General features: G+C 42.5%; 1 long non-coding RNA gene across 1 annotated transcript in view; it reads right to left on the bottom strand.

Moving 5' to 3' along the window:
• Window positions 1-13,586, bottom strand: part of LOC135503797 (uncharacterized) — a 30,451-nt gene extending 16,865 nt beyond the window's left edge. The window contains exons 1-2 of the long non-coding RNA XR_010450007.1: window positions 13,447-13,586; window positions 4,204-4,311 (exon numbers count right to left, since the gene is read on the bottom strand). This is a non-coding gene — a long non-coding RNA (uncharacterized LOC135503797). The remainder of the gene's footprint in view (window positions 1-4,203; window positions 4,312-13,446) is intronic.
• Window positions 13,587-14,487: the final 901 nt, after the last annotated feature.

Genomic DNA, 14,487 nt, shown 5'->3' with positions numbered 1-14,487 from the left:
GGTGTCATATTACTGAGATGAGAAATCATGTGAGGTGAGACAGGTTTCATATTACTGAGATGAGAAATCATGTGAGGTGAGACAGGTTTCATATTACTGAGATGAGAAATCATGTGAGGTGAGACAGGTTTCATATTACTGAGATGAGAAATCATGTGAGGTGAGACAGGTTTCATATTACTGAGATGAGAAATCATGTGAGGTGAGACAGGTTTCATATTACTGAGATGAGAAATCATGTGAGGTGGGACAGGTGTGGGGTGAGACAGCTGTGAGGTGAGACAGGTGTTATATTACTGAGATGAGAAATCATGTGAGGTGAGACAGGTTTCATATTATTGAGATGAGAAATCATGTGAGGTGAGACAGGTTTCATATTATTGAGATGAGAAATCATGTGAGGTGAGACAGGTTTCATATTATTGAGATGAGAAATCATGTGAGGTGAGACAGGTTTCATATTACTGAGAGCCATGACCATGAACCTATCTGATGGATTCATGTTAAAGTCATTTAAATGTTGAAAGATAATGATGAAATAATTCCACTCTGAAACCTTATATTTGTATGAAATTGATTAGAATCATAAAATCATTATCGGATGGTTTTGAATAGTTTTAGCCAGAATTAGGGTAAAACAATATATCTGTATGGTGGTAAAACCCAGACTGTCTGAGCAAAATTCGGTGCCGACCTGGCTTGAGGGAGGACAGGGAGTACTCTCACGGTCCTCCTAATCTTGAGGGAACCAGGAAAACACTCGTCATGAAAACACTGGCCAACTGAGGGAACCAGGAAAACATGAGAGGACTGGCCAACTGAGGGAACCAGGAAAACATGAGAGGACTGGCCAACTGAGGGAACCAGGAAAACATGAGAGGACTGGCCAACTGAGGGAACCAGGAAAACATGAGAGGACTGGCCAACTGAGGGAACCAGGGAAACACTCCTCATGAGAGGACTGGCCAACTGAGGGAACCAGGAAAACATGAGAGGACTGGCCAACTGAGGGAACCAGGAAAACATGAGAGGACTGGCCAACTGAGGGAACCAGGGAAACACTCCTCATGAGAGGACTGGCCAACTGAGGCTAAACAGGACTCATCAGCCTAACTTTGTACTTGTTAGGATTAATATCCTAGTCTTTGTCATAGTTGGAAAAGCTGTGTACAGCAGTAAGTATGTGACTGTAAAATTAGCTATCTGTCTCCAAGGACCACAAGTGCCCAACATGCTTCAGCTGGTCCTTTGTGAATTTTCTTTGGGCTGTGGTTGAATATGGCTCCTTCCTACTCCTCCTGTCGATGACGTTTAGAGCGATGTAGCATGGAGAGACATCCTTTCCATATCACTTTATATCACAGCGCAGAACGTCTCTATTCCTCCATCTATCTTCATTAGTGTGTTGGTGGCACCTGACAGCAGAAACCAGGATCCATGGACTGATATCTCTCTCTCTTTGCTACATAACTTACTTTTTCCATCAAGAGACATACTTTTCTCAGAAACTAGATGGGCTGGGCTAAGCCCCAGAGACTGTGCTGCTCCTAGAACGGACATAAATTGATGGAACATGTCTGACCAGGCACAGAGAGATTACCAGGTTAAGTATTTAAGAAGGGGAAATAAGCATCTGTAGTTATTATTGAGATATTACAAAGGTTACATGTTTGTTCCACCTAATCATTTAGTTTTTCTTTAAAAAACTAGAACCCCGTTTATACCTGGTTCTACTATGTGTCCTTTGTCCTGATCTTGTCCACATTCTAATTGTGCCCACAGATGATTAAACAATGCATTGTGTTCTGATTGTTAGCAGATCTTCCTGACTACTTCTGGAGGTAGAATTGTGTCAGGATTTCTTACAAGTGTTGACAGATCTGGACAGTGAAACCATTCACATCATCATTATCCCACTTTCTAAAATCATTGACAGGTGGGACCATTGACTCGAGGTATCAATATGTGTTTTGAAATAAATAAATAAATACTGTATTCTTTTTTGAAAGAATAGCTGTCAAATAATTTGCATACAGGGAGGGACCAGAAAAACTGGTCACAATGCAGACACAGTGGACAGATAACAGACACATTTTTATGCCATGTGTAGACATGTTTCCAAAAATGTGGGCAAGATCAGAATGTGGACAAGCCAGCACAAAAGACACATGTCAGTGCCAGGTATAAATGAGGTTAAACTCCAACATTATGGCTAGCGGCGGTCCAGAGATTTGCCCAGAGATTTGCCAATCATACAGTACATAACACGATTGCTCTGCACAACAATTTGCCTGCAGTAAGGTTATGAGGTTAACTGTTGACCATTGGACAAATATTCATCATCTGTAGTTATTATTTCCCAGAGATTATGTGTTTAGTTGTTCATGGCATAATCCACCAGAGTAGTGACAAGTACAGGGTTTCTCATGGTGTTGATCAGGGGCTGAGTTGTCACCGGAGAATGACCAGAGTAGTGACAAGTACAGGGTTTCTCATGGTGTTGATCAGGGGCTGAGTTGTCACCGGAGAATGACCAGAGTAGTGACAAGTACAGGGTTTCTCATGGTGTTGATCAGGGGCTGAGTTGTCACCGGAGAATGACCAGAGTAGTGACAAGTACAGGGTTTCGCATGGTGTTGATCAGGGGCTGTGTTGTTACCGGAGAATGACCAGAGTAGTGACAAGTACAGGGTTTCACATGGTGTTGATCAGGGGCTGATTTGTCACCGGAGAATGACCAGAGTAGTGACAAGTACAGGGTTTCTCATGGTGTTGATCAGGGGCTGATTTGTCACCGGAGAATGACCAGAGTAGTGACAAGTACAGGGTTTCTCATGGTGTTGATCAGGGGCTGATTTGTCACCGGAGAATGACCAGAGTAGTGACAAGTACAGGGTTTCTCATGGTGTTGATCAGGGGCTGATTTGTCACCGGAGAATGACCAGAGTAGTGACAAGTACAGGGTTTCTCATGGTGTTGATCAGGGGCTGAGTTGTCACCGGAGAATGACCAGAGTAGTGACAAGTACAGGGTTTCTCATGGTGTTGATCAGGGGCTGAGTTGTCACCGGAGAATGACCAGAGTAGTGACAAGTACAGGGTTTCTCATGGTGTTGATCAGGGGCTGATTTGTCACCGGAGAATGACCAGAGTAGTGACAAGTACAGGGTTTCTCATGGTGTTGATCAGGGGCTGATTTGTCACCGGAGAATGACCAGAGTAGTGACAAGTACAGGGTTTCTCATGGTGTTGATCAGGGGCTGAGTTGTCACCGGAGAATGACCAGAGTAGTGACAAGTACAGGGTTTCTCATAGTGTTGATCAGGGGCTGAGTTGTCACCGGAGAATGACCAGAGTAGTGACAAGTACAGGGTTTCTCATGGTGTTGATCAGGGGCTGAGTTGTCACCGGTTAATCCATATAAACCATATACTGCAGTAACCTCAGTCTTGTCTGAAATGATTAAATGTTGATTACTGTGACAAGAGACCTGACTCTCTCAAATCCAATATTACTTCAAAGTGGAGAACTAGCAGAACCCTGGCAAGCTATCAAGGTTGTCAATGTGGAGTGACACTTCAAATCAAATGTATTTATTTAGCCCTTCATACATCAGCTGATATCTCAAAGTGGGGCGGCAGTGGGGCGGCAGTGGTTGGAGTGTTGGACTAGTAACCGGAAGGTTGCAAGTTCAAACCCCCGAGCTGACAGGGTACAAATCTGTCGTTCTGCCCCTGAACAGGCAGTTAACCTACTGTTCCTAGGCCGTCATTGAAAATAAGAATTTGTAAGGTAAAATAAAAATAAAAAGTGCTGTACAGAAACCCAGCCTAAAACCCCAAACAACGAAGCAATGCAGGTGTAGAAGCAGAGTGGCTTGGAAAACCTCCCTAGAAAGGCCAAAACCTAGGAAGAAACCTAGAGAGGAACCAGGCTATGAGGGGTGGCCAGTTCTCTTCTGGCTGTGCCGGGTGGAGATTATAACAGAACATGGCCAATATAATATAGTAATATATAGTAATATATCCCATTTAGCAGACGCTTTTGTCCAAAGCGACTTACAAGTCGGCTGGGGCCACTACTTTTACATATGGGTGGCCCCAGCGGGAATCAAACCCACGACGCTTGGCGTTGCAAGCGCCATGCTCTACCGACTGAGCCACATGTTCATAAATGACCAGCATGGTCAAATAATAATAATCACCGGCAGAACAGTTGAAACTGGAGCAGCAGCACGGCCAGGTGGACTGGGGACAGCAAGGAGTCATCATGCCAGGTAGTCCTGAGGCATGGTCCTAGTGCTCAGGTCCTCCTCCGAGAGAGAAAGAAAAATAGCATTAGAGAGAATAAGAGTGAGCATACTAACATTCACGCAGGAAACCGGATAAGACAGGAGAAGTGTTCCAGATATAACAAACTGACCCTAGCCCCCCATACATAAACTACTGCAGCATAAATACTGGAGGCTGAGACAGGAGGGGTCAGGAGACACTGTGGCCCCATCCGAGGACACCCCCGGACAGGGCCAAACAGGAAGGATATAACCCCACCCACTTTGCCAAAGCACAGCCCCCACACCACTAGAGGGATATCTTCAACCACCAAATTGCCATCCTGAGACACGGCTGATTATAGCCCACAAAGATCTCCGCCACGGCACAACCAAGGGAGGGGGTGCCAACCCAGACAGGAAGATCACGTCAGTGACTCAATCCACTCAAGTGATGCACCCCTCCTAGGGACGGCTTGAAAGAGCACCCGTAAGCCAGTGACTCAGCCCCTGTAATAGGGTTAGAGGCAGAGAATCCCAGTGGAGAGAGGGGAACCGGCCAGGCAGAGACAGCAAGGGCGGTTCGTTACTCCAGAGCCTTTCCGTTCACCTTCACACTCTTGGGCCAGACTACACTCAATCATATGACCCACTGAAGAGATGAGTCTTCAGTAAAGACTTAAAGGTTGAGACCGAGTCTTCGTCTCTCACATGGGTAGACAGACCATTCCATAAAAATGGAGCTCTATAGGAGAAAGCCTTGCCTCCAGCTGTTTGCTCATAAATTCTAGGGACAATTAGGAGGCCTGCGTCTTGTGACCGTAGCGTACGTGTAGGTATGTACGGCAGGACCAAATCAGAGAGATAGGTAGGAGCAAGCCCATGTAATGCTTTGTAGGTTAGCAGTAAAACCTTGAAATCAGCCCTTGCATTGACAGGAAGCCAGTGTAGGGAGTATTATGATCACTGGAGTAATATGATCACATTTTTGGGTTCAAGTCAGGATTCTAGCAGCTGTATTTAGCACTAACTGAAGTTTATTTAGTGCTTTATCCGGGAAGCCGGAAAGTACAGCATTGCAGTAGTCTAACCTAGAAGTAACAAAAGCATGGATACATTTTTCAGCATCATTTTTGGACAGAAAGTTTCTGATTTTTGCAATGTTACGTAGATGGAAAAAAGCTGTCCTTGAAAAAGTCTTGATATGTTCGTCAAAAGAGAGATTAGGGTCCAGAGTAACGCCGTGGTCCTTCAGTTTTATTTGAGATGACTGTACAACCATCAAGATTAATTGTCAGATTCAACAGAAGACCTCTTTGTTTCTTGGGACCTAAAACAAGCATCCCTGTTTTGTCCAAGTTTAAAAGTAGAAAGTTTGCAGCCATCCACTTCCTTATGTATGAAACACAGGCTTCTAGGGAGGGCAATTTTGGGGGCAAGTTTTTGTTAGGAAAATTATGATTAAATGACTGAACAAATCATTTTAAATGGAACTGTAACTAAGTAAACGTATAGTCTGTTTTATTATATCTGATTAACAATATGAGTTCATAAGAAGGGATTTTGTGACACGGACAAAGAGTAATTAAAGTTAATGAACACCATTCCAACTAGGAAGAAAGGAATGGGTTGTGGATTAAGTAAACAGATAAGGTAGTTAACCTATGGTTGAACCGACGAAACTGAGCTCTGGGGTGTTTTAGATAAGGCAGTGAGTGCATTACTAGGTTTTCTGTTAATTAGAACTGTTAGGTAAGTGGTGATCGATAATGGTGAGGAGTCAAAAGTTAATTCAGTTGTGTTGTGTGTCCTGTGTATGTGCTGGGGGGGTCAGAATGAAATCAGAATGAACTTTTAAAGTTCCCTTTGTCCCGGTCTGGAGGAGGAGATTCATTTTAGGAGCAATGAAATTACATCATGTTATTGTAAATAAACAGTTGCTCGTGGTAACGTGGCAGCGCGCTCCGAGAATAAATTCTGTTACCTATTATTGATAAGACTGGTCTCCGTCTATTTTATGCAAACAAGAATCTTACAAATTCTCAGAAAATAGATTAAGGGAATTCAATTAATGAAAACACATTGGTATAATTAAATTACAGTAACAGTTTTCGAATGACATCCCCAAGAGGTAAAATGTATAGTGGAAACACTAGTGCTCCTAAATGGAACCTTGAGGAACACCGAAATTTACAGTTACTTACTTCCTGACTGACTTTATTGTCCCCATGGTGACATTTTGTTTCAGTGTCATGTACACATTTAAAGTGGCATTTAAATACAAAACAAGATTGACAATACAACTTTCATAACAGTTAACTTTCATAACAGTTTTTTTACATAAGAAAAGACTGGCCTGCTGGCCTTACGGGGTCAATGGGGACATTCACCTGAGCTATTTAGGAGGGATATCACACCTGGCACAAATTATTGTCTAGTTCTGTTTTTCCTGCTTACATTGACCTTACATTATATAACAGCAGTTATATTTAAACAGTACTGGGACATTTTCAGATAGATACCATAATCCATTTGTCATATGATGTCATTTACAAAGTTCAATCAGGAAGGCTGTTCTGAATGCTCGTTAACCTCATCTTTACAATCAGGAAGGATGTTCTAAATGCTCGTTAACCTCATCTTTACAATCAGGAAGGCTGTTCTGAATGCTCGTTAACCTCATCTTTACAATCAGGAAGGCTGTTCTGAATGCTCGTTAACCTCATCTTTACAATCAGGAAGGCTGTTCTGAATGCTCGTTAACCTCATCTTTACAATCAGGAAGGATGTTCTGAATGCTCGTTAACCTCATCTTTACAATCAGGAAGGATGTTCTGAATGCTCGTTAACCTCATCTTTACAATCAGGAAGGCTGTTCTGAATGCTCGTTAACCTCATCTTTACAATCAGGAAGGCTGTTCTGAATGCTCGTTAACCTCATCTTTACAATCAGGAAGGCTGTTCTGAATGCTCGTTAACCTCATCTTTACAATCAGGAAGGATGTTCTGATTGCTGGTTTAACCTCATCTTTACAATCAGGAAGGATGTTCTGAATGCTCGTTAACCTCATCTTTACAATCAGGAAGGATGTTCTGAATGCTCGTTAACCTCATCTTTACAATCAGGAAGGATGTTCTAAATGCTCGTTAACCTCATCTTTACAATCAGGAAGGATGTTCTGAATGCTCGTTAACCTCATCTTTACAATCAGGAAGGATGTTCTAAATGCTCGTTAACCTCATCTTTACAATCAGGAAGGATGTTCTAAATGCTCGTTAACCTCATCTTTACAATCAGGAAGGATGTTCTGATTGCTGGTTTAACCTCATCTTTACAATCAGGAAGGATGTTCTGAATGCTCGTTAACCTCATCTTTACAATCAGGAAGGATGTTCTAAATGCTCGTTAACCTCATCTTTACAATCAGGAAGGATGTTCTGATTGCTCGTTAACCTCATCTTTACAATCAGGAAGGATGTTCTAAATGCTCGTTAACCTCATCTTTACAATCAGGAAGGATGTTCTAAATGCTCGTTAACCTCATCTTTACAATCAGGAAGGATGTTCTGATTGCTGGTTTAACCTCATCTTTACAATCAGGAAGGATGTTCTGAATGCTCGTTAACCTCATCTTTACAATCAGGAAGGATGTTCTGAATGCTCGTTAACCTCATCTTTACAATCAGGAAGGATGTTCTGAATGCTCGTTAACCTCATCTTTACAATCAGGAAGGATGTTCTAAATGCTCGTTAACCTCATCTTTACAATCAGGAAGGATGTTCTAAATGCTCGTTAACCTCATCTTTACAATCAGGAAGGATGTTCTGATTGCTGGTTTAACCTCATCTTTACAATCAGGAAGGATGTTCTGAATGCTCGTTAACCTCATCTTTACAATCAGGAAGGATGTTCTAAATGCTCGTTAACCTCATCTTTACAATCAGGAAGGATGTTCTGATTGCTCGTTAACCTCATCTTTACAATCAGGAAGGCTGTTCTGAATGCTCGTTAACCTCATCTTTACAATCAGGAAGGATGTTCTGATTGCTGGTTTAACCTCATCCTTAAGCAGAACATAATTCCCTCTGTTTCCTGTTCTAGTGGGATTGAACACAAACGTGTCATCATAGTGGGATTGAATACTAACGTGTCATCATAGTGGGATTGAATACTAACGTGCCATCATAGTGGGATTGAATACTAACGTGTCATCATAGTGGGATTGAATACTAACGTGTCATCATAGTGGGATTGAATACAAACGTGTCATCATAGTGGGATTGAATACTAACGTGTCATCATAGTGGGATTGAATACTAACGTGTCATCATAGTGGGATTGAATACTAACGTGTCATCATAGTGGGATTGAATACAAACGTGTCATCATAGTGGGATTGAATACTAACGTGTCATCATAGTGGGATTGAATACTAACGTGTCATCATAGTGGGATTGAATACTAACGTGTCATCATAGTGGGATTGAATACTAACGTATCATCGAACGTGGCAGGGCTCGTCGCATGTGGCAAGGGTTTAAAACTATTACAGACTACAAAGAGAAGCACAGTTGAGAGCTGCCCAGTGACACGAGCCTACCAGATGAGTTAAATTACTTCTATGCTTGCTTCGAGGCAAGTAACACTGAAACATGCATGAGAGCACCAACTATTCCGGATGACTGTGTGATCAAGCTCTCCGCAGCCGATGTGAGTAAGACGTTTAAACAGGTCAACATTCACAAGGCCGCAGGTCCAGACGGATTACCAGGACGTGTACTCCGAGCAGTGTCTTCACTGACATTTTCAACCTCTCCCTGTCTGAGTCTGTAATACCAATATGTTTCAAGCAGACCACCATAGTCCCTGTGCACAAGAACACTAAGGTAACCTGCCTAAATGACTACCGACCCATTGCACTCACATCTGTAGCCATGAAATGCTTTAAAAGGCTGGTCATGGCTAACATCAACACCATTATCCCAGAAACCCTAGACACACTGCAATTTGCATACCACACCAACAGATCCACAGATGATGCAATCTCTATTGCACTCCACACTGCCCTTTCCCACCTGCACAAAAGGAACGAACACCTATATGAGAATGCTATTCATTGACTACAGCTCAGCGTTAAACACCATAGTACCCTCAAAGCTCATCACTAAGCTAAGGACCCTTGGACTAAACACCTCCCTCTGCAACTGGATCCTAGACTTCCTGACAGACTGCCCCCAGGTGGTGGGGGTAGGTAACAACACATTCACCACGCAAGACTAAGGAGATGATTGTGGACTACAGGAAAAGGAGAACCGAGCACACCCCCATTCTCATCGATGGGGGTGTTGTGGAGCAAGTTGAGAGCTTCAAGTTCCTTGGCGTCCACATCAACAACAAACTATCATGGTCCAACCAAGCCAGCAGCCCAGCAAAGGACTACCTGTCATCACACCATCCTCAGAGATGAGGCCATACCCCAAACTATTTCATAAAATTCCCCATATTGGATTCTGTCTCTGTTGTTCACTCAGTTAAGCCTGTACTTGATTGGATTATAGTTAGGGCCAGGAGTTTTTCAGGCGCTTTTACCAGTATTTCCAGCACTGTCCACCAGTTTTGCTGCAGGTCAGGAATTCTAGGAAATGTTCTGTAATTGACACAAGCTGTCTCCAATCAATCAATGTCTGGTTGTGCCTGTGGTGGGGGGTTGTCTAAGCCAGAGGAGGTGGAGCTCTGTGAATGTTAATCCTCTTCATTTTCAATTTTCTCCTAAAATTACCCAAATCTAACTGCTCAGGCCCTGAAGCAAGGATATGCATATTATTGGTACCATTTGAAAGGAAACACTTTGAAGTTTATGGAAATGCAAAAAGGAATAGATCTTGTAAAGGAATATAGTAGAATATAACACAATAGATCTAGTAAAGGAATATAGTAGAATATAACACAATAGATCTAGTAATGGATAATACAAAGAAAAAAACAACTGTTCTTTTGTACCATCATCTTTGAAATGCCATAATATATTACTTATTTTTTAAATTGACCTTTATTTATCAAGTCATTTAAGAACTATTTATTGTTTTCAATGACAGCCTAGGAACAGTGGGTTAACTGCCTTGTTCAGGGGCAGAATGACAGATTTTTACCTTGTCAGCTTGGGGATTTGATCTTGCAACCTTTTCGTTACCAGTCCAACGCTCTAACCACTAGGCTAACTGCCACCCATATTATTCCAGCCCAGGTGCAATTTAGATGTTGGACACTAGATGGATTCAGTGTATGTGCAAAGTTTTAGACTGATCCAATGAACCATTTAATTTCTGTTAACAATGTTGTATCAAGACTGCCCAAATGTGCTTAATTTGTTTATTAATAATTGTTAATGTTAAAAAAACAATAGCATGGTATTATTTCACTGTAATAGCTACTGTACAGTGCAGTTGGACAGTGCAGTTGGATTTTTAATTTTTTTTTTTTACCTTTATTTAACCAGGAAAGTCAGTTAAGAACAAATTCTTATTTTCAATGACGGCCTGGGAACAGTGGGTTACCTGCCTGTTCAGGGGCAGAACGACAGATTTGTACCTTGTCAGCTCGGGGGTTTGAACTCGCAATCCTTCTGGTTACAAGCCCAACGCTCTAACCACTAGGCTACCCTGCCTCCCCAATAATTTAAGATTAATTTAAGATTTCTGCCAATATCAGATATGTCTATGTCCTGGGAAATGTTCTTGTTAGTTACAACCTCATGCTAATCAAATCAAATGTATTTATGCTGTACAGAAACCCAGGCTAAAACCCCAAACAGCAAGCAATGCAGGTGTAGAAGCACGGTAGAAGCACGGTGGCTAGGAAAAACTCCCTAGAAAGGCCAGCCTGTTGATAGTCACTGGACTTTGGTTAGAGTCCTGTTCGGGCCTGTTGACTGTCACTAGACCTTGGTCAGAGTCCTAGTCAGGGCCTGTTGACAGTCGCTGGAACTTGGTTTGAGTCCTGTTCGGGGACCTGTTTACTGTCGCTGGACCTTGGTTTGAGTCCTGTTCGGGGCCTGTTGACAGTCGCTGGACCTTGGTTTGAGTCCTGTTCAGGGCCTGTTGACTATCGCTGGACCTTGTTTTGAGTCCTAGTCGGTGCCTGTTATACATTTTAAATGGTTATAAATGTGAAGCGATGGTCTTTTCCGATTCATGTTGGGCAGGGGGTTATAAGGAGGGGGATACCGGACCATCCAAGCTGGGCTGGTGTTGGTGCCAGGAGGAGGAGGTTACCAGTCTGGTCTGGTCCAGACTGGGCTGGTGTTGGTGCCAGGAGCAGGAGGTTACAGGTCTGGTCTGGTCCAGGCTGGGCTGGTGTTGGTGCCAGGAGGAGGAGGTTACCGGTCTGGTCTGGTCCAGGCTGGGCTGGTGTTGGTGCCAGGAGCTGGATATTTGAGGAGGAGGTTACCGGTCTGGTCTGGTCCAGGCTGGGCTGGTGTATGTGCCAGGAGCTGGATGTTTGACGAGGTGGTTACTGGTCTGGTCTGGTCCAGGCTAGTGTCTCGTGGTTGGTGCCAGGAGCTGGATGTTTGAGGAGGAGGTTACCAGTCTGGTCTGGTCCAGACTGGGCTGGTGTTGGTGCCAGGAGGAGGAGGTTACTGGTCTGGTCTGGTCCAGGCTGGGCTGGTGTTGGTGCCAGGAGCTGGATATTTGAGGAGGGGGTTACCGGTCTGGTCTGGTCCAGGCTGGGCTGGTGTATGTGCCAGGAGCTGGATGTTTGACGAGGTGGTTACTGGTCTAGTCTGGTCCAGGCTAGTGTCTCGTGGTTGGTGGCCAGGAGCTGGATGTTTGAAGAGGAGGCTATGAGGAGGGAAGGGGTTTACCAGTCTGTCCAGACTGGGCTTGTGTGTCTGGTGGTTGGTGCCAGGGGCTAGTTATTAAAGCCATCTTCAGGATGATGGATGTGGCAGCTACGGGCAGCCTGGCAGGCAGCAGGACCTGGCAAGCAGTCTGCCTGTAGGCTGGCAGAGATGTGAAGACCCATTGTTCTGAGGAGGAAGCCCCATACCACTCAGCTGTGTTTGGAATCCCTTGACAGGCTTCCAGACACATTGCCAGCAGGGGCTCCAGACCGTGATCATTCTCCATAAATACAGTTTGCACAGGTTTTATTCCAATTGTCTGCAAAAAAATTGCCTCTAAAATATATGTAAACAGACAATAAATGTATCAGTTTTTGTTTTGTTGGTATAATATGATACAATATCAGTAAGTTGCTTTTACAACTTGTCTAAGTCCTGTTGTCAACTGTTTCAGCCCGTGTATGGCTGTGGATTGCCTGCATTATTTGAATGGAATGTTTGCATATTGGCAGTTAATTCTATTTTTTTTATAATTCCACTTAAACCGTCTGGCTAGCTAGCTAAACATACTGAGCAGGTCATCTTGAAATTCATTGTTTTACACAAAATTTCATCACAGCATTTGTATCAATGATACCAGGAGTTGAATCTGACCACCCTCCCTGTCATGAAGAAAACAGAAATAGCAGCGTACATACATGGTACATGCTGTATTTTGTGAGATGGTACAACATGATTGGAATCCATGCATTATAGAGGGCTGGGTTGTAAACAACAGCAACAACAATGGTTAATGGGAGCAACAGACACAGGCTCAAATCACAATGCACACACGTCGCACTACACTTGACAAGCAGTTTCCCTGACGTTCGCAGAGATTGCATTCCCAGTTAACATTGTGGATGTCAGCTCAAACATAAATGACCTTTAACAGTCGGGGAAAGTGCCATGTCACTGCTGCTAGGTTTATTTTAATCCAGAGACTGGTTGTAGCAAGAGCACAGTCACAATAAGTGGTACCCAGAGGAATGAACACGTAGCTCCGTGATGGCATTCTCATTGTCTCTCACAGAATAATCCATTTATCAAATTAAAGCAACAAAGACAACAAAATAATAACAAAGAAAGTGCTTTTTAAAGACAATAGTGAAGAAACAGTAGTGACTAACAACCTTTCTTTGCCAGTTGACATTTTCCACTCAGTACAACACACTAGCTTGATATACATCATAGCAGCTAAAGGTTGGACTGGTTCTATTCAATTAAAAGGTATATTGTTACTGCCAAGCTAACATAGTCAGAATCTTATACAGTATAGAGATAAAAGTGTCTTACCAGTATTCACAGTTCCTTAACTAGCGACACAGACCGGACAGAAGAGAAGTATAAAGGATTCAGATTAGCTTCCTCCTCTCCTCTGTAGCACCACAAGGAAGAGGTCATAGCATGGACTAAAAGAAAACATTCTGTAGTCCAATCATCGTAATGAGTTATGAAAGAAGCAACTTTTAACATTTACCATCAAACACACAAAATCCTCTGGTTAGCATTTAGCATCACAAACACACAATCAATTGATCCATTGGGATGGATTGCTCAACATAATCAAAATGGAATGCTCATCAACATAATCAAAATGGAAAGCTCCACATAATCAAAATGGAATGCTCATCAACATAATCAAAATGGAATGCTCAACATAATCTAAATGGAATGCTCAACATAATCAAAATGGAAAGCTTCACATAATCAAAATGGAATGCTCAACATAATCAAAATGGAATGCTCAACATAATCAAAATGGAATGCTCAACATAATCAAAATGGAAAGCTCAACATAATCAAAATGGAATGCTCAACATAGTCAAAATGGAATGCTCAACATAATCAAAATGGAAAGCTCCACATAATCAAAATGGAAAGCTCCACATAATCAAAATGGAATGCTCAACATAATCAAAATGGAATGCTCAACATAATCAAAATGGAAAGCTCCACATAATCAAAATGGAAAGCTCAACATAATCCAAATGGAAAGCTCCACATAATCAAAATGGAATGCTCAACATAATCAAAATGGAAAGCTCAACATAATCAAAATGGAATGCTCAACATAATCATAATGGAAAGCTCCACATAATCAAAATGGAAAGCTCAACATAATCAAAATGGAAAGCTCAACATAATCAAAATGGAATGCTCCACATAATCAAAATGGAATGCTCAAAATAATCAAAATGGAATGCTCAACATAATCAAAATGGAATTCTCCACATAATCAAAATGGAAAGCTCCACATAATCAAAATGGAATGCTCAACATAATCAAAATGGAATGCTCCACATAATCAAAATGGAATGCTCCACATAATCAAAA

This window comes from Oncorhynchus masou, chromosome 18 (genome assembly GCF_036934945.1).
Source record: "Oncorhynchus masou masou isolate Uvic2021 chromosome 18, UVic_Omas_1.1, whole genome shotgun sequence".
Classification (NCBI taxonomy): Eukaryota; Metazoa; Chordata; class Actinopteri; order Salmoniformes; family Salmonidae; genus Oncorhynchus; species Oncorhynchus masou.
Note: the sequence above shows the minus strand (reverse complement) of the source record. Positions and strands in the feature narration are given on the sequence as shown.